The sequence below is a fragment of the Anolis carolinensis genome, chromosome 3 (genome assembly GCF_035594765.1).
Source record: "Anolis carolinensis isolate JA03-04 chromosome 3, rAnoCar3.1.pri, whole genome shotgun sequence".
Lineage (NCBI taxonomy): Eukaryota > Metazoa > Chordata > Lepidosauria > Squamata > Dactyloidae > Anolis > Anolis carolinensis.
In genome coordinates, this window is record NC_085843.1 from 265,314,808 (window position 1) to 265,338,724 (window position 23,917).

Here is a 23,917-nt window from a genome sequence, read left to right on the forward strand (position 1 = left end):
ACCCATTAAATCCTCAGTATATATAGCTGTTTTAAAAACTTAAAAACTGTTTGGTTTACAAGTAGTGCAACACTTCCAAGTCCATATGCAAACAGAGAAAGTGGATTTTGCTTGCTCTCAGTCACAACAACTGAAATGAAGATTTAATATCAAGATGCAAAACACTTGGAGTCTTAGTACGTCATAAAACAGATATTAAATTCAGAAGAGATTTTGAATGATCGTAAATCTGAAATTCAGAAATAGCTCTCTCTTTCCAACTGTATTCCAGATCTGAGTCATGCTGTCTCCCCTCCCAGTGCTGTGAACAACAAAAAGTGCAACAGATACACACACACACACACACACACACCACATGCATTCTCTCTCTCTCTCTCTCTCTCTCTCTCTCTCTCTCTCTCTCTCTCTCTCTGTATAGATATGCGTGTGTGTGTGTGAAAGGACAATATGAAACTGTTTTATTATTTGACTAGGATAATGTTGCAATGTATTTGCCAATGTGTCTAGTAGGGATGTGTTTCTAAAGTCATTACAAAATGGGGAGGGGGGCTACTAGCACTTTGTTTCTAAAGTGTTCTTGGGGAAAATTTCATTACTATGATGAGAGTAATGAAATTTTGTTATTATTTGCGCAAGTAGGGAAACTTCAAAGCCATCCAGCCTCTAAATTAAGTAATTATTAATATGCATCATGGGCAAAAAGGCATTGCTGTGAAGGCTAGGCATGTGCTGCTGGCGGGGAGTGGGGTGTCATGGCACTGTGTTGCAGAGGTGAAAGAAGAAGTAAGTGGCACTAAATCAGGATAACAAAGCTGCCCTTCTGACTTGGGGCAGAGTGGTTGGCTGACCACCCTGCCCCGCAAGGAGCAAATCAGTTCCCTAAAGAAGGAAAGAGGAAAGGAGGGGGAAGGAGGAGACTCCTAGAACGACTGGGGGCCTGGGGTGAAGTGGCTGGTTTCAAGTTATTTCCCTCAGTCAGTTTGGGTTGCAGCTGCTGTAAGATGAGACAGTGAGACACCAACAAGAGGTCAGGCCACACACTTATGGCAGCTCAGTCTGAAATATTAAGACTCCAAAAGGTCTCTGTTTCTTTGTTTGCCTTATTAAGGCTTAACCCAAATTAATTTCAAGTTATTTCCCCCAGTCAGTTTGGGTTGTTGCTAATGTAAGCTGAGACGGTGAGACATCGACAAGAAGTCACTTATGGCAGCTTTGCCAGTGTCAGTGTGGTGCAGGTACTTAATATCAATTTCAGGATTGCTTTTTTGCTTGCTAGAAAACTAATAATTTCAATGTCAATGTAAAAAATTGCAGCTGGGTGGCAGCAGCAAGCATTTCCCCAGCACCCAGGCTGTGGAGCAGCCAGGGCAGCTTGCTATTATTAATGCTATAAAATTAAACTCAAAATAATTTGAAGGTGCTAAAGTCTAGTACTTCAGCCCCTTTGCCCAAGAGCCACCAGCCAACCAGCAGAATTCAAGTCCCAACACACAGCCCCTGAGCTCACAGCCACTCTCCTCCTCTCTTTCTTCGTCCATGCTCTCTGTCTCCCTTCTCTGTCTCATGACTTTCACTTGACTCCCTTCTCCCTTCCTCAATATGTCTTCTCTCTACTCTGCCTGCCTGCCTTCCTCGAGCTCTCTCTGTCCTCCTCCCTTGATCCCTTCCAGAGTGTGAATAGAGCCCTGAGTCCCGTCAGGTGAGAAAGGCGGGGTAGAAATGATGGAAATAAATAAATAAATAAATAAATAGAGCCTGCTCCAGCATACACTGGAATTTAAAGGCATAATGGCGGCTGTGCCACCTCCCCCTCCCTCCTCTGTTAGTCCTGATTGGCTGATAGACATGCCAACACGTTTGGCTTTGCCTCTCAGCAGGGCTTGGTTGACCTTTGAATTTTAACTGCATCACAGGGGCATTATGAAGAAATTGAAACTTGAGAAACAAACACATCTTACATTTTGATTTCTTAATATTTGCATGGACCACGCATGCATGTTGGATGTCACATTGTAAGTATGAATCATATGAAACTGATTCGACTTAGGATGCTTTTCGATTATTTTGCACATGCCTAGTGTCTAGATCTGGGATTTTTTATATGTAGGAGTTTACATTTATGAAACACTACAAAATAGAAGGGGATACACACATACACACATCCCTGTGTTTTGTTGCTAAGAGTTGTTCACTGTAATGTGCCAGCATACATAAGGAAGAATGACTTGCACATCTTTTCTGAGCTTCTTGTTTATTTGATTTAGCAACTAGTGCAAGACAAAAAGAGTAAGCGCAATTATTCATCTAACTCAGTCCTAAAGGGAAAGCTTTATCGAAATCAGAATTTGCTTAACCATGTTGGCTAACAACATCAAACTCATATAAATATTGAGGGTTTATGAGAGAAGTAATCAATGGAAACAAAATGTCCATTAGCATATTGTCTAATAAATTTCCCAAAGCTGCATAATGTCATCAGTACAAGAGAACAGCATGTAAGCAAACACTCCTGTTTCACAAAGGAGGGAGTAATTGGATAATATGGCAACCATTTTGATAACAAGAGCAATAATAATAATAATAACAACAACAACAAAAGCAATCTTTATTTATAGACTTCCCTATTGCCCCGAAGGGACTCAGGGAGCTTTCCATACATATGGCACATTTAATACATTCGGGTATCTGAATGCTCCTAGCAGTTAAGAGGATTCTCACATCTTTGCATTCTGGCAAATGGCTTGAAGGAAATCATCTACCCTGGTCGCTGTTGCACTGCAGCGTTTCACTGCAGAAGGCTAGATGATGAAAGGATGCATTGACACTATAGAATTAAATCAGTTTGACACCATTTTTATTGCCATGGCTCAGTGCAATGGAATCATGAGAATTGTAGCTTAGTGAGACACTAGCACTCTTGTACAGAAGGCTAAAGACTTTGCAAACTCCAAATTCCATAATCCCTTGACATTGAGCCATAGCAGTTTAAGTGGTTTCAAACTGCAGTGCAGATGCAACTCTAGCAGCAATTGAATGCAAGGGACTAAGGTCAATTGCAGAAGAGAATAGGGAATATACTTGCACAATTGCAATGGTAAGAGTACTGTTCTCAGATGTTTGTGCAAGTAAAAAACTATATTGGATGCAGTACAGAACAAGTAATAAAGTTCCCTGCCAGAGAAAAGTGTACATTCTTGCTGTTTCCATTAAGACTCATGATAGGTGTTTGAGAAAACCCAAGAATCCCCAGAACTCATCTTGGAAATAATTGGCATTAAAAATCTGGCATTTTAGCTTTGAATTTCACAGAGATTGTTAATATTAGATAGATGTTATCTTGGGAGGAATAAATTATGCAGTCTGTCATTGGTGAATTTAAACATATATCTTATCCTCTTTCTTGTAGCATTCCAAAGCATGGCATATATGTCTGGTGCTCATTAAAACACAAAAGTCTCCTTCTTTGGAAGTTTTTAAACATCTGTCAAGAGGGCTTTGATTCTGAATTCCTGTGTATGGCAAAGGGTTAGACTGGATGACCCTTGTGGTCTCTTCCAACTCTATGGTCCAATGATTCTGATATTAAAAGAAGATTTTTTGTGCAAAAGTGGTAAGGTTCAGTCCCAAATAATTTTAATGAGGTATTTTATATTGGGAATCAATCCTTTCATTTGCTGTCTCTGGTCAGGTAGAGGGCATTTGATGCAGGACAAATCTTCTTCCAGGGAAAGGGGTATCTGATCAAGAACTGATAGAAGATTTAAAAACAATAATATATTTAAAGGTGAAGCCACTTTTCCTGGACATGACACACTTAAAGTCTTCCCCTAAAAGTTAATTTTCTATTATATCCTTGGGTAATAGTTTGAACTGAGCCCTTCTGTTTCTGACGAACAACTCACCCTTTGCTCTTGATCTGCCTCCTAACATTGTATCTCTCTCTTTCTTTGAGTATACTATATACTACATTTGGCAGAAATCCCGTTGACTTCTACAATGGCACATTTTGCACAGGTCTTTAGTACTACTTAAGGTAAAGCTTATGTTTCTGCACTATGCATGCAACTCAAGAAGCCAAAAGGGAGAATAATCTGTGGAGTGTAATGAGGTGAACTGATAGTTCATTTTAAAGCAGCAAAGAAAGCCAGGTGGCTTGGCAAGTTTAAATTTGCATTGTGTGCTAAATTAATAAAGAAACAAGGGTGTCTCTAGTCATGTGCATGCAGCATTTATTAATTGCATGCTATACTTTAAACTTCACAGATCAGTAAATGGTATAGAGAAATGCTCAATTGTCTTTCTTGTGCATTTTATATATTTTCATCCTGTTTTCCTTCATACAGTTTCTTTTCTCAGACATTTTTTCCAAAAATATTAATGCCAAGAAGTTGAGTCCCCACAAATATGGATGCTGCCCACTCAAAGAAATCCATGAGTTATTTCCAGAACAATCCACGTTGTAATAGAATGGCCTAAAATATTACTTTGGTGTTGGAGGAAGAAAGAACAGAAAGAGGTTCTCTGTATTTCAAACTGTGTTTTGATTAAGTTGATATGGATTCAAGCTAAAACTGTTTATTTTGTGCTTCAGAAAATATGGCAAAGGTATAAAGTTTATAAGTTTTTTATTGTCTTTGGCTTAGACTACAGATCAAAATAAACAGAAACATTATAAACATGGGATTTTAGGAAACTGGTTTTAAAAACTTTCAAAATGAAAAATAAAATGGATTCATAAAACAAATGCTATGCTCACCTTTATACATTAGTAACAGAATTAAGTAATGTGGGTTTTTTCCTTCTCTAAAAAAAAACCTATCAATTTTGGTAAAGCTAAATTTAATTATTTAATTTAACACTTAGGACTTCAGATTTCTTTGTAATTTTCACTTCAGAATTACTGTTTTCAGATATAACGTGGTGTGAAAAAAGTGTTCTTTAAGTAAACATGGATATTTGGCTGCTGTTGCTGTTGTGTTTATGTTTATTTATACTCCACCGTTTCTCTCCACAAAGGGGACTCATTCATGACAGGAGTCCAACAGTGGCTTCCGCATAGATTCCGGTTGGACAAATCCTGGTAAAAGTTCAGGAAGATCTTATCACTAGCAAGAAGCTTGACAACTTTCTTGTACTAGGGAAATCTTTTTAGGGTCATTTAATTAAGAAAGTGATTAAAATACAATCAAAGAAGATAACATTTGACTGGCTACCTTAAAAAAAAACACTAGAAAGGTAATCTCCAAAAGTAATCTCCAAAATTATTTCAGAATCCTGCTGGTGAGTCCCAACTAATGTAGATCAATTAAATTAATGGTTGATGAAGAGTCATAATCCTAGTAAAACTAAATTAATTGATTCTAGGTTGATTTTCTACAGTCCTACTCTTCAAGTAGGGCTGTTGATAAGTTCTAGAAGAGGTCTGGTTGGGGCTGGACTCTTGAATAGTATGGGTCTGCATGCATCAGCGTTGCCATGTGGCAGCAGTGTAGTTTCCTATTTATCTTGTGATGTGATGTGGATAGGAATGCCTTTCCTTATTTTCTGTCACAGTTATGCTAGATTTTTAGCTATGATTTACCAGTCGACAGACTGCATGTGTATCTAGGCTGAATGCACTCATTATTTCGTAAGATTTCTTCACATCTCATTTTAGGTGAACAATAGACAATAAATAAGATCTGTCAAAGCATTTCCTTGTGAACTTTGATGGACTGATTGCTCCTTCTCTCTCCCCCCCCTTTTTTTCTCATGAGGTGCTTGAGACAGCTGAATAAAAGACATTCTACATGCTGTCCATCACTCTGCATTCTGACCTTGCTCCCTTACTTGCATTATGTATCCTTTCGCTTTTGAAAGAACAGATAAAATCCTTGGCAAGCTCAAGAGTTAATGCAAAAGTTCCTAAACAAATGTGAAGAAATATAGCATGCACAATTCAATTTGCAGTGGAGACTGTCAGAACTAAGGTGATATAATCAACCTCTGGAAATAGTGTAGCTGCAGTGTGTACAGACTGCCAAGCCTGATTGGACATTTGTTGCTAAGTGACTTATTACTAAGGTGAGAGAGGAACAGAGAGCAAGCCATATGCTTTGTTTACCTACAAACTCATAAATTTGTCTGTTGGGCCTCTCAAACCTGGTGTGTTAGCAGATTCCTTCCAGGAAAACAAAAGCCACTACAAAGTCATCAACTTGACATATTGCTTTGTGCTCATTCTTTTTCAAGTCAGTTCACTTTCAGTAAATATAAGCCAGATACATGGTGAAAACTGAATAATTGTTTGTCAAAACCCATGTAATACACTGAAGACAATCACTTCTACATATTATTTGACATATTTTAGTGTAAGTGGGAAGCCTTACCTTTGCCAGAGCTACTGATCACTCACAGAGCAACATGTACGTAATTGCTCAAAAGTTTGAGTCTTTGTTTTTCAGGAATAAATTATGGTACATTTGAGTATTCTAGCAAAGAACTGGGAGAAAAGAGCCCACATTACTTTAGCAGTACAGGAATTATAGCATTGTGACTCCTTTTCTGCATAATAACGTAGTTAATCTCTGATGTAGAAATGTCATTTGTCCCAGATTGAAGGGAGTCCAAAACAGTTGATGCAGAAGCTCCAGATTGTCCCTTCATGTTGCAAGAGTATGCACACACACACTTTATCGAAGATGGCCATGTCCTCTTACATGGGGTAAAAGTGCAAGCAGATGGCCAAAAACAAACAGGAAATACAAATAAAAGAAAGATGGCGCTTAGAAAGACTGGAGACTCAAGGGGAAAGGGGATATCGAAGAATGCAAGAAAGAAGTTCTTCTTAAGGGGTATGGCATACAAGGCCTGCTTTTTTTGAAACTGATTGAGGAGGGGTGGAAAAAGACTAATCATGAAAAACAGACTTGTTTGATTTAATGAGAGCTCAACGTCACATGGCAAATTCCATGACAAAACAAGCATTCAAACCTATGCTGCTGTTTCAAATCACATACTATGCAAATAGTTATCTCAGGCCCCTTCTACACTCCCATATAAAATTCAGATTATAATATTTTGCACATTATGCAAATTCCCTGTCAGGATTTGAGAGGTTGCAACATGGCAACCCTGAAGTCATATGGGAAGAATGTGCTTTTTATTTCTTCTTGGATTAGCATTAGCCCAGTTCCTAGTATAAGTGATTTTGTGATGAGATGGAGTAATGGCATGAGCACTTCCAATTTCAGGTTGCTATCATGTATTTGTACTGTGCTATCATGTATTTGTCCTCATCACTAATAACGGTGCTATTTCCAAATAAATGTGTGTTTTGTCCTTTTTTCAGATGAAAACAACATGTAGATTGTTAATCCTCAAATACATGAACTGCTTCTGCAACAGCTGGTGGCAATTTGTACTTGTTGAACTGTACTGCATCCTCCAAACATGGAATTTGCCATCTATGTTAATAAGGAATAATTTGGTTTTTCAAAAGTATGCTCTGCAAATTGCACTTCTGATTAATGCCACCTCTTGTAGTTTAGTGTTTAGTGTTTGTAATAATTCATCCTAACATACTCATAAATGTTCTGTAGGCTTTCTGGTGAAAATAATGATGTTTTAATCATATGAGGCCTTGCTGCATCAAAAGGCATGTAAATATTTATTTATTTAATGAGAATGTAACACTGACAATTTCTTTTTCATCTCTTGGATTGCTAAATACATAGAATATAAGATTCTTTAATATTTTCTTCTCCACTATGTTCAGAAGATCAAGAGATGATTAGAAATGGGGAAAATTATCACTTTCAGTTTCTGCCCCATTAAACCATGTTAAACCTTCTATCCACCCTAAATATAAATAATCATATATGGATTTTGAAGAGTTATGAAAAACTAGGGAGTAAAGAGCAAGCAGCTCTGCTAAAGGGGAATTTTCTGTAGTGTAGGCAGTGTTAGAAAACCAGACTCATGTCCGGTCCTGCCAAACTGGCTTCAGGGACATATGGCTGGTATCCCACTGCAGATGTGGCTTAGGGCAGGCTTGTGTGGCTTCATTGCTGCTTGAAACCAGCATTTTTATGCCAGTCCCAATCCATATTATGTGTCTGTGTAGAATGGCTCTGAGTAAGAATCTAACTTGACCCCCCCCCCCAATAAGTAAGAATGAAAAAAGGTAAGATTTGCATCCCTAATAGGAAGCCTTAGTGATTAATGAGGAAGTCAACTACAGAAATTCAATCTCCAGGGAGATGGGATTAATGATGAAAGCAGCAGAGACAGTATATTTTATCCCGGTGTCTCATACACGATTCTTCTTGTGTAAGGATGGCCAAACTCCAATATATTCCTGCCTGGCATTTTCAGTTGCTAATTCTGATTCTGGACATAACCTCCTGTTGTCAAATTCTTATGATTAGAAACTGCAACTAATAATGTCATTACTTCTTATTTTAAGTACTACAAAGGTCATGGCATTATTGTTAAGGGTTTGCACATTGAGTAGTCTCTATGCATTATTATAGAAACATTAATTTGATGGAGCATGAGAACCTAGCCATTTTTAATAATTTTGTTCTGTAAAAAAAAACAACCCTTGAGAGTAATATATTTGTTGCTATTTGCTGTCAAGACAACTTTGACTCATGGCAACCTTAGGAATGAGATACTTTCAAAATCCCCAGTGATGAACCAACTTGCACAGATCTTACAAACACAGGGCTTCGTTGATTGAATCAATCAACAGGTAATGTAGTTTTCCTCTTTTACCTGCTATCTTCCACTCTGTTGACTATTATCATCTACCCAATCAATATTTGTTCACATTTTTACTCACAATTCAACCGTTGATTTAATGTATCTAGTTAGCAGAAACCAAGAAGGATTTGGGTCAATGTGAATTTATTTATTTGTAACTGACAAGCAACACATACCACTAAGGAGTAAAGTGCTTCCCTGTAAAAAAAAATATATATCTGATAATGAATATGTTACTTTTCAAAGTAATTTTTCCAGTCTCTCCATATGATGTCTCTACAGTCTAAACTGTTTTCCAGCTATATATTACAAGAAACTTCAGGCATTGTCAGACATTTTCAAATAATTTCTTATCATCTCACTGAAAGGGACTTGCTTAAAAAGCTTCCAAAGAATACCATCTGAAAACTATTGTTGTGTTAGCATATAACAGAAACACAGATTTCATTGATCTTACCAAAATATTCTAATGGAAAAAGTAATTAACCAATACGAATTATGAGCATCGCTTCTCATATTGTGTATGCCCTGGAAAAATTTGTCAAACTGTATTGAAAGGAAAAAGAGTTCTGTTAAAGTAAAAACTTTCATAAATTATTTTAATTCATTTGACTTAACTTTTTTTTCACTTTTCCTGATCTATATGGCTTTTTCGCTTAGAAAATGTTATATTTAAATACCTCTGTGCATTTGACAGGACTGCTAGGATTTTTCAACTCTTCCTCCTCCCAGGAAAAGTACAACTCCCAGATATCCCAGCTAGTTTACCAGCTGATTTCTGGGACTTGAAGGCCAAACACATCTGGGGACCTCAGGTTGAGAACCACTGGTTTAGAATCTGGAAAACCAGGAATTTTGTAAAAGTCACCAGCATTCCTTAAATTATAAGACTAGTGAACTTTCAGATGTTTAGAGCTAGAACTGCCACCAGCCCCCCCCCCCCCCAATAGCAATTGACTGAAAGAGCTGGAGAACCAAAGCTTGTTGATCTGCACTGTGCACATACATCTTTTTGAAGTAGCAGTGGTATCACCGTTTGTGAGATGATTAAGGACAGGGGTGGCATACCCACACAAATATATACAAATACTAGGGGAAACTGGAGAAAAGCCCTGGTCTTCCATGCAGTTAAAAAATCTTGTTGTGTCTGACATTTTCCCAGTATGATGAGACACCTTTCTCATTATGAATGAGAACAACTTCAAAATGTCTTTACCCACTTAATGTAAAAGAAAAAAAGGTTCCAAATTGGCATCCCTCTGTAATTTTCCATACCAATGATACATTCATGCAACAGAAAAACTTAATTTGGGTAGTCTTCACGTTAAATTATGAAGTACTTTGACTATAAAGTACAGTAAGCACATTAACAAATCTGACCATTTGTTTCTTATTTTGCTTCAGTTCTGTACAACAGCTTATAATGATCAACTGTTCATTAGGCTTGTGCAATTCGGCCAAAAGGCATGTCGTTTCAGGGTCCATTTTGGGCTAACCTCTCATTCTGTTTACTGGGAAATCACTCAAATCAGAAGGAGTGTTGCCGTTTTCATTTGACAAAGATTTGGCCCATTGGCTACACTGGGAAACTTTAAAGACTCAATTGTTTGTAATTTTAAGGCCAATCTACATGAAACCTACTTCAATTATAGACCCCATTTATAACTGCAGGCCTGCCTAGTTTTAGAACAGTTTGCCAATCTACTGATTTTTGAAAATTATTTTGAGTTTTTACCATAACATTTTTTAAAATAAGACAAACTGCAAGAGAAGGTTCTGGGAATTGTAGTCACGGGTTGTGTCCATTTTCAGCCAATCAGAGCATGGACACAATCAGGTCTTTTATTGGCTGAAAAACACACAAAGAGAAAAATTTCAACTCCCAACATGCTCTGAGAGGAACTCAGAGACTTTTCAATGGCTGCCCATGCAAGTGCTGCTGGGAAACCAAATTCCCAGCAGGGCCCTCTCTGGAGGAGGAGCCTAGGGAACTTTACCAAAAGAAATTGGACACTTCGCTGCTGGGGAAAGAGAAAAGAAACTGCAAGATCTTCTCCAGGAGACCCACGGCAGACCTCTACCTCAGGTATAATGTAGACTTAACTCCATCCTCTCCGGTAGTCAAAAAAATCCAACTCTCTTGATCCGTTTTGCCCATCTTTTCGGTTCCCTCCTCCCTGTTCTGTTTTCAGGGGATTACACGAAATGGAGCACTGAATATTACAAATCACTTTCGGTCAAACTGATCCAGGCCTAAGCTACTGCTTATTTTCCATTTGTCATCTTAGTCCTAATGTAGATGAGCAATCCACAGTCTAAGAAAACTTTGAATATTTTCTGCATTCCAGCTATTAAAACTGAATATAGTGTTCCCTCACTACTTCGCAGTTCGCTTTTTGCAGATTCGCTGTTTCGTGGTTTTTCAATAAACTTTAAAAGACTATTATAAATCATAAAAAATTACTATTTACAGCCTAAGGAAGGGAGGAAGGAGAAGCCAAAGAGAGAGAAAAGGAGCCCAAGCAGCAATGTGAGGAGAAGGAGGCGATTTATCAACACACGATTGGTTGATAAAGACTTAAAATAGTGTATAACTACTAAAATAATGTATAAATATTAAAATAAATATAGTGACCCTACTTTGCGGATTTTCACTTATTACGGGTGGTCCTGAAACCTAACCCCAGCGATAAGTGAGGGAACACTGTAATTGTATGTTTTTTATCTCTAACCTAGTATTTTACTCTTGATGGGATTTGTTTTATTTATGTGTGACATTTGATTCACTTCTTTTCTGCTGTACACTACGCTAATCTACTCTAGAGACAGAGAAATAGCCATGAAAGCAGTTATTCTTTGACATGCTTGACACCTTGCATTATAGATAGATATGTATATGGTCTGTGGTATTGAGGCAATTAGTTCCATAGAAAATGCCAAATGCACAGGAATAAAAGGTATGCAGTGATTTACCAAAAATGACAGATATAATATAATGGATATATTTTTCCCTTGTAAAATAAATTGCATATCATTGTTCCAGGTCCAGAACTTTCTGAGAAAAATGTGATTTGATTTAATGATATTGATTTGATGACTTAAATTTTAACAACATTTTCATTCTATAGTAGGACATATATTTATGTTTTGACTGTGCTATCCATGTCAATATAGTAATCACCAACTGATCTGACAGCTATGCAGTAAAGTAGGCAGGTTTTTCAAAGTATTAAAGATCAGTCTCTCTGTTTAGTGAAATCTCAGCAGAAAAATACATTTATTTCTACAAACCATAAAGTTACTTCACTTGCTGTAGTTCTCAATGTTCCCAACAAAGTACCTAAAATTCATTTTCTATTATTTTCCTCAAAGAATTATGGTTATTAAATCAAGAAATGACATCTGCTTCTTACATGTCATTCTATTAGGTCGAAACATTATGTATATATACACATGTATACTAATACATCCACATATCTCCTTCAGCTTTACACCTGAGAAAGCTCTTTTTAAGTCTACAGTGAAAATATATTATTCACATAAATGGGGAAAAACTACCTTTATTTCAGCTATTCTCAATGTGATTTTAACACAGTAGAAAGTCTATTGTTAGATTCCTATTCAAGTAAACTGATCTTGTTTTTATAGAGATGGTTGTAACATTGAAAAATGTGTACCATGCTTCAAGAGCGCCCGCTGGTGCAATGGGTTAAACCAGGGGTCCCCAAACTAAGGCCCGGGGGCCGGATGCGGCCCTCCAAGGTCATTTACCTGGCCCCCGCCCTCAGTTTTATAATATAATATTTTTATATCAGTTTTAATAATATAATATATTGTATATACATATAATATTGATAATAATCTTATGTTATACAATATAATACTAATAGTAATACCATATAATAATATTAATGATATGGTATATATTACATATTATATAATAGTATAGTGGTATAGTTCAAGATAGTAATATATAATGCTAATATTGTGTTATGCTCTGAGTTTCCTTCGGGGTGAGAAGGGTGGGATATAAATGTAGTAAATAAGTGCAGTAAATAAATAATTAATTTTAGACTTAGGCTCAGCCAAAGTCTGACATGACTTGAAGGCACACAACAACAACAACAACTACAACAACAACAATCCTAATTAACTTGACTATCTCATTGGCCAGTAGCAGGCCCACACTTTCCATTGAAATCCTAGTAGGTTTATGTTGGTTAAAATTGTTTTCATTTTTAAATATTGTATTCTTTCGTTGTTATTGTTGTTGTTGTTGTTACACTACAAATAAGACATGTGCAGTATGCTTAGGAATTTGTTTGTATTTTTTTTTTCAAATGATAATCCGGCCCCTCAACAGTCTGAAGGATTGTGGACTGGCCCTCTGCTTAAAAAGTTTGGGGACCCCTGGGTTAAACCCTTGTGCCAGCAGAACTGCTGACCGAAAGGTTGACAGTTCAAATCTGGTGAGCAGGGTGAGCATCCTCTATCAGCTCCAGCTCCAGGCTCCATGAGAGAAGCCTCCCACAGGATGGTAAAACATAAAACATCTGGGCGTCCTCTGGGCAATATCCTTGCAGACAGCCAATTCTCTCACACCAGAAGTGATTGGCAGTTTCTCAAGTCGCTCCTGACATTAAAAAAAACCCATGCTTCAAGATCATATAATCTTTTTTTACTTATTAAAATACAATTTCAAGATCCACCAAAACAAAGCACACCCACTTTGCTTCAAAATATATACTTAAAACAATTAAGCCTATGCATTTGTTTTCAGGATTATAATTGCTCTCAATTGGGCTAGCAGTCTTTTCATATAAAAAGTGACTGAGTTTCTTCAATTCAGAATCTAATTTAGATGGAAAAAGTCATGTTGTTTTTGCTATTGCAGAGATCTGTCAGCAGATTCAGATCCATTTATTTTTCAGCTCTACCCTACAGAATGAGCCAAATATGTAACACAGGCAATCAATTAAACACAGTTTGAACAAGTTCTAATAACAACTTTAATGTGCACTTGATTCCAGAACCCCCCCCCCCCCATGGATGCTCAAGCCCTATTATATAAAGACAGAGTAAAATGGCATCCCTTATATGAAATAGAAAACAACTGACATGAGGGCTGGGGAGTGATTGAGGAACTGTGAAATGCTGGAAGGCTACAGCAGGGCACACCTACACATCAGTCTAGTGCTCTGTGTGTAACAAAATCATGGTTTACTTTTTGGAATTTTTTTTGTAACTATTTTCAAGCCATTGTTGCTTCAGTCTGTGGATGGAAATCCAGTAGATGGAGGGCTGACTTTATAGAAACCAATGCAGTAAATTACAGAAGTCTTAAATGATATATTAATTTTACATAAAACGGAAAGCTCCTTCCAAAAGTTTAATATGAATTATCAAAAGAAAAGCACCTATATAGATAAAAGCTAGAAACAATGAGTTTGGCACATCTGGGTAAAGTTGTTGATTACAGAGTGTTTTGTATGTCTCTCATTGATATGATCACCCAAAATTGAAGCTGACAGTTAGCAATTACAATGCACATTTTAAATGTGCAGTACAGGTGACATGCCGAAGACTTAATGTTTTATGGCCTTTGTTGTTGCCGTGTGTCTTCAGGTCATTTTCAACATATGGGAAACTAAGGGTGCTTCCACACAGGACTAAAATCTGTGCCAAAGTGGGTTTAAATAACCCACTTCTGCGCAGGTTTCAGTCCCCAAATCCAAAAACCCAGGCTTTCCCAGGGGTGTGTGACTACATGCTATCCTGATTAAAATTGAGATGGCATGGAATCACCCCAAAGCCCCCCAATTTCTCCCTAAAAGTAAGTTAAAAGGTACCTGACTACCATAACTCCCCACCCCCCTGGTCTTCTCACATGGCATTTCCTCACAACAGGAGGGCATGAGGAGTGAAGTCATGTTGGCCAGGTACTTTTAAAATTACTTTTAGGGGGAAATGGGGAGGTGGCTTCAAGGTGGCTCCATGCCATCCCAGTTCTAATCAGGATCACATGTAGCCACATACACACACATCTGGGGAAAGCCCAGGTGTTTGCTTGGGCATGGGACTGAAACTTTCAGGAGCCCAAAAGATGTGGGATAGCAATGGAATCTCACCCCGGGTAGTCCCGGGACTACCACAGTGAGTCTCCACAGGTCCAATACCCCACTAGACCCAGACCTTTCAGGAAGACTGGGATCTAATGGGGTATCAATTTAATTAGTTTTTACTAGGGGCATTGTTTGGACACCTCCAGTTTTTGGACCTGTCTGGATAGGTCCTAAGATAAATCTATTATAGAGTTTTCTTGACATGTTTTGTTCATAGGAAGTTTGTTATTGCCTTCTTTCATCTGAGGTATTCAAAGCAGTTAAGACATATTACTTATCACTCATTGGGTTTCTTGTCTGAGCAGGAATTCAAACCCTGGCCTCCAGACTCATAGTCCAATGCTCAAAGCATTACATCAAGCTGCATCTAGGGTTACCATGTTATTAAAATAACAATAACAGTCCAGAGGTCTAGTTGAAATTATTAACATAAGAGATAAATGAAGAGCACATGGAACAAGTGATAAAAAAACAGGTAGAGCTTATTTCAGACATTTCCCCCTAATATAGAAGTTAACTTTTCTAATTCTTACTTCCTCAAACAATAGAAGATGCTTCTTGTTTTATCATTGTATATGAAATGCAATATTCTACTGTAAGTCTTCTGGTCTTTAGCATGTTTTAACTGCATTTTGTTGCTATACATTTCTGTTTTCTTTTGGCTGGATTAGAGTACATAGTAGTACCATTCACATAAAATTATACAAGTGTTGGTTCACATAATATTTGGTTAATATCTGGAAAAAAATAAAACAAAAACCAATGAAATGAGCTTTATAGAAAAGAGATTTGGTATCCAAAAACATATGGAGTAAGATCATTTATAATCCATAGAATTTATTTCCATAAACTTGTTCATAGGGTGTTGTGCTACTGTAGCTTCCCTTGAGGCACTATGCAAACAATGCTGGATCCCTGATCACATATTGACAGCCTAGATACATACCAACAGCATGCATATAAACTCTCTTTACAACCTGGGATGTGGGCAGAACCACTGCCCTTTTTCTTGTCTTGTTATGTACCAATTCTATCTATAAATTGCTATGCAATACAAGTGTGTGATTATTCATTGTGGTTCTCATTCTTAATAAAACTTAATAAAGCACACAATAGGACACTACCAGGATAATGGTTTGTCAGATCTGGATGGAAGGGGTTATCTGTATCTGTTTCCCTCACTCCAGGTGACAGCCCCTAAAAATCAGAATATAAATAAAGGCTGAGGGGCAACAAAAAGATAGGGTTTGAGAGATTTCCAGAAGAGAAAAGTAAAGACAAGAGATCCTAGAGAAGAGACATGTTTCACAGAAGCAAAAACAGCAGAAATCTCTAAAGTCTCCTTCATCAACAACGTGCTTTCCTACCTTGTTTGGACTTGTCTTCACAGAGAGTGACAATGTTTTTGTGTATATTAGCCGCCTTAGATTTGGTCAGGTGTAGGGTTACTTTTAGTACCTGTTTATTATGGCTATATTTTCTGTATTCTGAATAAATAAATTATTTTATTTTTGCTTAACTGGCTTATTTTCCTTTTTGAAATCGCCTTTGAATTAATTGATCATTTTTAAAGACTTCAGCTTCAAAGATCCTATAGAGCAGGGGTCCCCAAACTAGGGCCAGTGGACTAGATATGGCCCTCCAAGTTCTTTTATCCGGCCCCCACCTTAAACTTTAGACTTAAGGTCACCTGAAGTCTGAAATGACTTGAAGGCACACAGCAACAACAATCCTAATTAACTTGACTATCTCATCAGTCAAAAGCAGTCCCACACTTCCCATTAAAAATATTGGTAAGGTTATATTGGTTAACATTTTTCTTCATTTTAGTTATTGAATTATTCTTTCATGTGTTTTTTTGCACTACAAATAAGACGTGCAATGTTTATAGAAATTTGTTCAAGTTTTTATCAAACTATACTCCAGCACCCCAACAGCCCGAGGAACCGGGAACTGGCCCTCTGCTTAAAATGTTTGAAGGCCTCTGCTGTAGAGAGTGCCTGGGGGAGGTTTTCCCAAACCAGTACACTCAGGCATTGCTTTTATTACTGCAGAAAAGTGTTCAGATGTAAGGACTGGTATGACTTTTGTTCAATACTATATGTTTTAAATTTTAAGAATCTGTCTTGTCCAATATGCCATGCAAAATATGCATGAAAGCACTGGTAAACATTGTTTAGAGTTTGGGGTTTGGTGGTAAGCATGTTTGGATGACATTAAATCTCTCTTGCAGCACTCAGATCCAAATAATCTGTTCTGAATCTAAATCAGTGCCTGATCTGGATTGGATGAGGATTAAAAAAATGCATTTAATTTAGACAAAATAGTAGTGGTCAGTCAAAGAGCAGATCAGGGATTCAATTTGAGTTTCCTCAATCTGCTATATCTCAAGTTAGCAACGGGAAAGGTACTTAAGAATCTAAAAGACAAGCTTAGGGAATAATAGGCAGAACATATTAAGCAGACAGATGCTTTCAAATGAGATTGTAAGTTTTCCTTCCCATTCCTTTTGTTCTTTCTTTCTCTTTGATGTAAAAGAAACAGGTGACCTTCTTTTGCCAGTGAAAGGCAAAGTAATTTAAAAAATTAGTATGTTTGAATTTTTCCCACCTGATAATGGAAAAGAAGATTTCAGAAATAAAAGAAAGTTGCAAATGTAACAGAAAGTGACACTTCTGTCCCTTTTGAACATTATTAAAAATCTATAGTCAAGTAACTGTTTGAAAGGGATGGAGAAAATGAAAAGGTTAGTTTAGTGAAACTGTTAGGCACATTCAGTGAACACCCAAGTGGGTTCCTGGGTCCACATATGCTATTTTTACCAGCTGCCTTGATGAACATCCATTTGATTGAAAAAAGTTCTCAGCACATACAGATGTATATCTGGTGAGCATCCGAGAACAATATTGGATGGGTTCAGAGATCTGTTAGGGAAGGGGAAAATAATCCAACTTTAGCCATTTTATTATGTACCCAGAAGCACAAGTGCTAGGGAAGGTATACTATAGTAAGGTAAGGCAATTATGGGTGAGGCAGTCTAATGCTGGTCATACATAGGTAATCTCAGAAGTTTTTCAAAGATGAAGGAAAGTGAAGAGAGATCTCAGTTGTCCCACCAGAAGTGATGGCAACCAAAGCCAAACAGAATGGCAGTGAGACATACAAATTAAACCAATGCAGAATGTCAAGAGTTCAAATAAATCCATGAGAATAAAAAGCACTGAAGCAGGTAGAAGGAACTGGTGTAAACAAGAAAGCTCCCTACAGCTGCTGGGGGATTTGTGGCTGCTTGTTCTTCAGAAGTCATCCAGCTTTTTTTTTTTATTTGAAGCATCTGCAAGATTCTTTAACATGACTACTTTTCCTGTGGGAACTCTGCAAATGGTGGAATGTCTCCCTATTTCATATGATGTGAGGGACATCTTGCTGAAGGTTCTCACAAGCTATATCTGCTATTAGGTTCTGAAAGATTTTCTCATCTGAAGCTAAAGGCCTTTCTAACATTGGCTCCTCTGTGTTGTCTTCCTTAGATTTCACACAGTGAGTTATGACACCACCATCCACCTAATTTCAAGCTATTCCCACTTCTCAATATCAACATCCCACAGGGTGCTTTGATCTTCCAGATAGGAAACCTATGAGGAGGGGAGGACAGGAAGCACTTCTTCCTTGAATTTCCTGCTATTAATGATCCTAACGACCCTGTTTCTAAGAGTTGTGTTCATTTTAGGATATTGTTGTATCAGTATCTTGAGTATTTCCCACATATGTCTTATAGGTTTTAAGGCAAAATTTGACAATTTTCATATTTCCTTCTCTAGTTTTCTGACAGTTAATTTTTTTACTCTCTGTCATGATTTTTATACAGATGGAGAGTGTTATTAGATACAGCTGAACAATATGACAATGTGGCTGTGAATCTGATTGTTATTCATAGTAGACAAAATGTGAACAGTGACAGGAAATCGTTTTGCATTGTCAATAAAGATTGTACAATATACTTGCAGTACAAAAGGACTACCTGATTGGATGACAGTTTAACTGCTTTGAAAATAACATTGAGTTTCCCATGTATAGTATCACTTGAAATTATTGATAGCCAATTTGATTTTTGAAAAGAGAGCTAGTTTTCCATCAGATGTTGGCAATAGCAGTTTTATGTAGTGATCTTTATTTAGGGAAACAATACACAGGCCTGTAACTTCTATTTTAAGTAAGTAAAAGTACCTTTTTTCTTTTTTAGAAATTGGAAAGTAAAGACCTACTTTCAGAAAACTAATTACTCAAGGCACTTGTAGTTAATTATGATGGCTTGGGGAAATGAATTTTCAGGAATTCACTCATTCAGAATTTTTACATGAAATCACCTGATCTTGCAATTCTCATCCTTTAGATTCAATTTCAAATCAGAATTTAGATATCATCAAAGTTCTCAGTATTTTCAGTATCTTCTGAAGTGTAACTAAATACATGTTTGATAAAATAAGTACACATTGCATATCAATGTTGGGTCAAATTACACATTTAATGTTGAAGCAAGGAATACAAAAACATTATAAAATGTTTTACAGTAGTTTGATTTGAGGATTAAAAGTAAATTTATAATTGCAGAAGCTATATGAATATATGCATGTGTGTGTATTCCTATATATAAAATCTTTGTTGGATTTGATAAAAATCAACTTAAACTATTTTATATAATTTAAATGTAAACTAGTAAAAATATAATTTGCAGTTTAAAAACACGTTGAACTAACAGTTAAAACAGTAAAAATCAAGCACAGATGTGAACCAAATTGTCTTTATTTGATCAATTTCAAAGCTTTTCATAAAAAGATGTGGCTTAATTCTTTAGTGAAATAAAGAAAATCTTGTTGCCAATTGGGCCTCTGTATCATGGTCTTAACATGGCAGAGTCTTAGTCTATATTTCAGATTTAGACCCAAATCCTGAATAAGTTGCCATGGGGTGACAGAGACTCTTGATTCATTCATTTCAGAATCTATTGGTAGAATTCAATGCCCTCACATATAGACCTATGGTTGTGTTTACATGGCCAAAATAAGATTGAATCATTTCTCCACTGCTGCAGGAGGTCCAGCTGCTGCATGGCTAGATTTGTAGCAGAGATACCACATCAGCCATTACTGTGGTTCAAGAGAACTTTGGAGATGTGGACAGTTGGATCAGGCCAACTTCAATGGCCTACTGATTCACTATGCACACCTCCAACATATCTGCTGCTGCATTGCTAGCCATAAGCAGCTCCTTTGCTTGCTGGTGATATCATTTCTCATGAGGTCATACCAGGACACCCAGCTGTATGACGAGAAATGTGATACTGCCAGCTGGCTTCTGGGAGGGAACTGCTTATAACTGGTGACCCATTTTTGGTGGGACTGCCTCCAATATGCCCTTGGCTTGGCCAGCTCTGTGAACAGCCAAAGACCTCCAGGGATGTTCCCAGAATGCATTGGGACAGCTTCAGAACAGTTGAACTTTGTTGAACTTTCAAATTTACTTTAGTCTAACCTTTGTATTAATGGACCTCTAAAATTATAAGGCTGATAATCCCCTTGTTCTCCCTAGGGAATTTCTTTAGAGTAGACATTGTGTGCTTCTTCCTTTCTGAAGTGAGCATGTCAACTCTTACAAAGCATAAACTTGTGATGAGTCCTCTCCTCTGTAGAGAATGCACTCCCATTCTCTTTTCATTTGCTTAGCTAATGATGATCAAAGGTTTTTCAAAGGCTTTTCTGGGAAGCATGCTGCCTGTGTCCTCTGGGTTTCAACTTTATAGAAATGCAATTCTTGGGCATCTTATGGCAATATTGCTGTTTGTGGAGTTCATGAGATGTTGGATTACAACTAAGATGCATTATTGTACCTCTTTCATTTCTTCTTATGGATTACCTTGTGCCATTTAAAATCAAAATAACGTTGAGGAATGTTTTACGGGTTCAATATGCTTTGCTTGACCATGTCAATTATTTGTATTTCTATTATGTCTAAAATATTATTTCTTTCCTTACACCAGCTTCACCACTTTGTAGAATCAACAGGTTGTTACCATCGCTGCTACCAGCACACAAGAAGTGAGTCCTGCTGCCACACCCCCAGCCCTGCTTCTGCTCGTGTGAGGAGGAAAGGAGGAAAAGAAGAGGGTGGTGGTGGAGGAGGCCTTAAAACACCTGCCTGCTGCTCACTTCTTGTTGTTACCATCGCTGCTACCAGTACACAAGAAGTGAGTCCTGCTGCCACACCCCCAGCCCTGCTTCTGCTCGTGTGAGGAGGAAAGGAGGAAAAGAAGAGGGTGGTGGAGGAGGAGGCCTTAAAACACCTGCCTGCTGCTCACTTCTTGCTGTTACCATCGCTGCTTGCCAGCACACCCCCAGCCCTGCTTCTGCTGGTGTAAGGAGGAAAGAGAGAGGGGAAAACTTTAAAAACTCCATAAACATTCTGGAGAAGGCAGAGCAGCTGGCTTTAAAACATTCGCGTTCTCAGTCCTACCGTTCCCTCTGCCGCTCGGCCTGCTATGAAGCGTGGCCTACTGGTTTGTCCTTGGGCTCAACTTCAGCTGTTCACATCTTATCACATCTTTTTGCATCTGGCAGCCTGTCAAGGGGTTGAGACTTTGGGAATTTCTGGGCTGGGCCCATACCATAGCTATTACCACCACTGGCTGACTTCTGGGGTTGGACCCATTGCCAGAATTTAATCTAAATTTGGTTGGACCTAGGAAGACGGGGGGTTAATTTGTCTTTGTTAAACTGAGCCGTCAATCCTCTTGTGACTGGGAAGTTGAGAGCAGTACTGTATAGCTGCTAAAAATCCTGTGTGGCTGCTAACCTAATGTTAAAATGTGGTGGCGTTGTAATCACTGATCGGGACTGCCCCCCGGAACCAGATTGGTTTTTTGGCAATAGAAATTTATTCAATGTATTTAACAGATAGGCACTTTAGATATAGGATTGGCTCCTCCAGCCCCTTAGTTTTATTGTTACATATATACTGTGCACTTTATAGCCTCCAACTGTTACTAGGATTCTGCTTTTACAATATCTCCCATTCCTCTGCACAGGTCACTTTCAGTAATTGGAACGTGGATGTGAATGTAAAAGGGGAGGGGGGAGTGTTGGAGGGTTTTGGAGACTATGTAAGGGGGGGTGGGAAGAGGATGGGAAGTGCCACCATCTGGCTTGTTCAATTGGCCCAGTCAGGCTGACCCAGCTAAACAATGGTCAGGGGAGGAGAGTGGGGGATGTGCAGAGGATGGGGGGAGTTCTGCCAGCCATGGAGTCGCCATTGGGACGGTTATAGGAAAAGGGAGGTACGGGAAAAGGAGACCAAATGTGTTAATTGGGCCTAGGGACTTTCAGAGATCATTATTAGTTCCAAAACATATTCCAAAAGGGTCTCCTGACAAGGTGAGTCTGGGTATCCGGGATGGCGGACCTGATGGATTAAAGCTGGTGCTGTTGAATGCCAGATCAGTTAATGGGAAAACAACCACTATAAGTGATCTGATATTAGAAGAGCGAGCAGACCTGGCTTGTATAACAGAAACCTGGTTGGACGAGTCGGGTGGGCCTAACCTCACTCAGCTCTGTCCTCCAGGTTACTCTGTTCAGCACCAGCCAAGATCCGGAGGGAGGGGAGGTGGGGTTGCAATAATCTATAGGGATTCTATCCCCGTGACCAGATGCCTCATCCCGCAATCTACCTCATTTGAAAGCGTCCACCTGCGGGTAGGAGACCGGGACAGTATAGGGATATTTGTAGTGTACCGTCCACCCCGCAACACTACAAACTCCCTGACTGAGCTAGCCAGGGTGATCTCGAGCTTGGTGTTGGAGTCTCAGCGGCTTCTTGTGCTGGGAGACTTCAACATACACGCAGAGACCACCCTGTCGGGAGTGGCTCAGGTTTTCATGGATACCATGGCAACCATGGGACTGTCCCAAGTGATTTCTGGCCCTACCCACTGTGCTGGACATACATTGGACTTGGTATTTTGCCAGGGATGGGAGAATGGTGGTGGTATGGAAGAGCTCTCGTTAGTCCCACTGTCATGGACTGACCACCACTTGGTCAAGTTTAGAATTACTGCAACCCCTAACCTCCGCGGGGGTGGTGGACCCATTAAGATGGTCCGCCCCAGGAGGCTTATGGATCCAAATGGATTCCTGATGGCTCTTGGGGATGTTCCCACCTCCTCGGTAGGTGATTCTGTTGATGCTCTGGTCACTCTCTACAATGGGGAGATGGCCAGGGCAATAGACACGATCGCTCCAGAGCGGCCCCTCGCAATGCGCAGGGGGAGCTAAACTAGCGCCCTGGTACTCCGGGGAGTTGGCAGCGATGAAGCGCGAGATGAGGCGTCTAGAGCGTGTGTGGCGAAAGCGACGGAGCGAATCAAATTTAGAACGGGTTAAAGCCCAAAGGAAAACATATTGCAAAGCAATGGCTGCTGTAAAAAAAACCTATTTTAGTTCTAGAATTGAGGCAGCCAAAAACCGTCCTGCTGAGCTTTTTAGAACTGTCAGAGAGCTGCTTAACAACACCCCTCAAACTGCACCCACAGATGATGTGGCAGAGAAATGTGAAGCTTTTTCCCAGTTCTTTTCAAAGAAAATCGCTTTGATTCGTTCCGAGCTTGACGCCACAGTTGATGCAATCTCCGAAGATGTAGCAAGAGCACCTGCTTGTCCTATTTTGATGGATTCATTTCAATCTGTGCAACCCGAGGATGTGGACAAGGTCCTTGGAGAAGCGAGAGCGACCACATGCATCCTAGACCCCTGCCCATCCTGGCTGGTTAAAGAAGCCAGAGGGGGGTTGGTCGAGTGGGTAAGAGTGGTGGTGAACGCCTCCCTCCGGGAAGGCAGACTTCCAGCCGGCCTCAAACAAGCCGTAATAAAACCGCTGTTGAAGAAGCCATCACTTGACCCCACTAATTGGAATAACTTTCGGCCTGTTTCCAATCTCCCCTTTTTGGGCAAGGTCGTGGAACGCGTGGTTGCCTCGCAACTCCAGGGATTCTTGGAAGC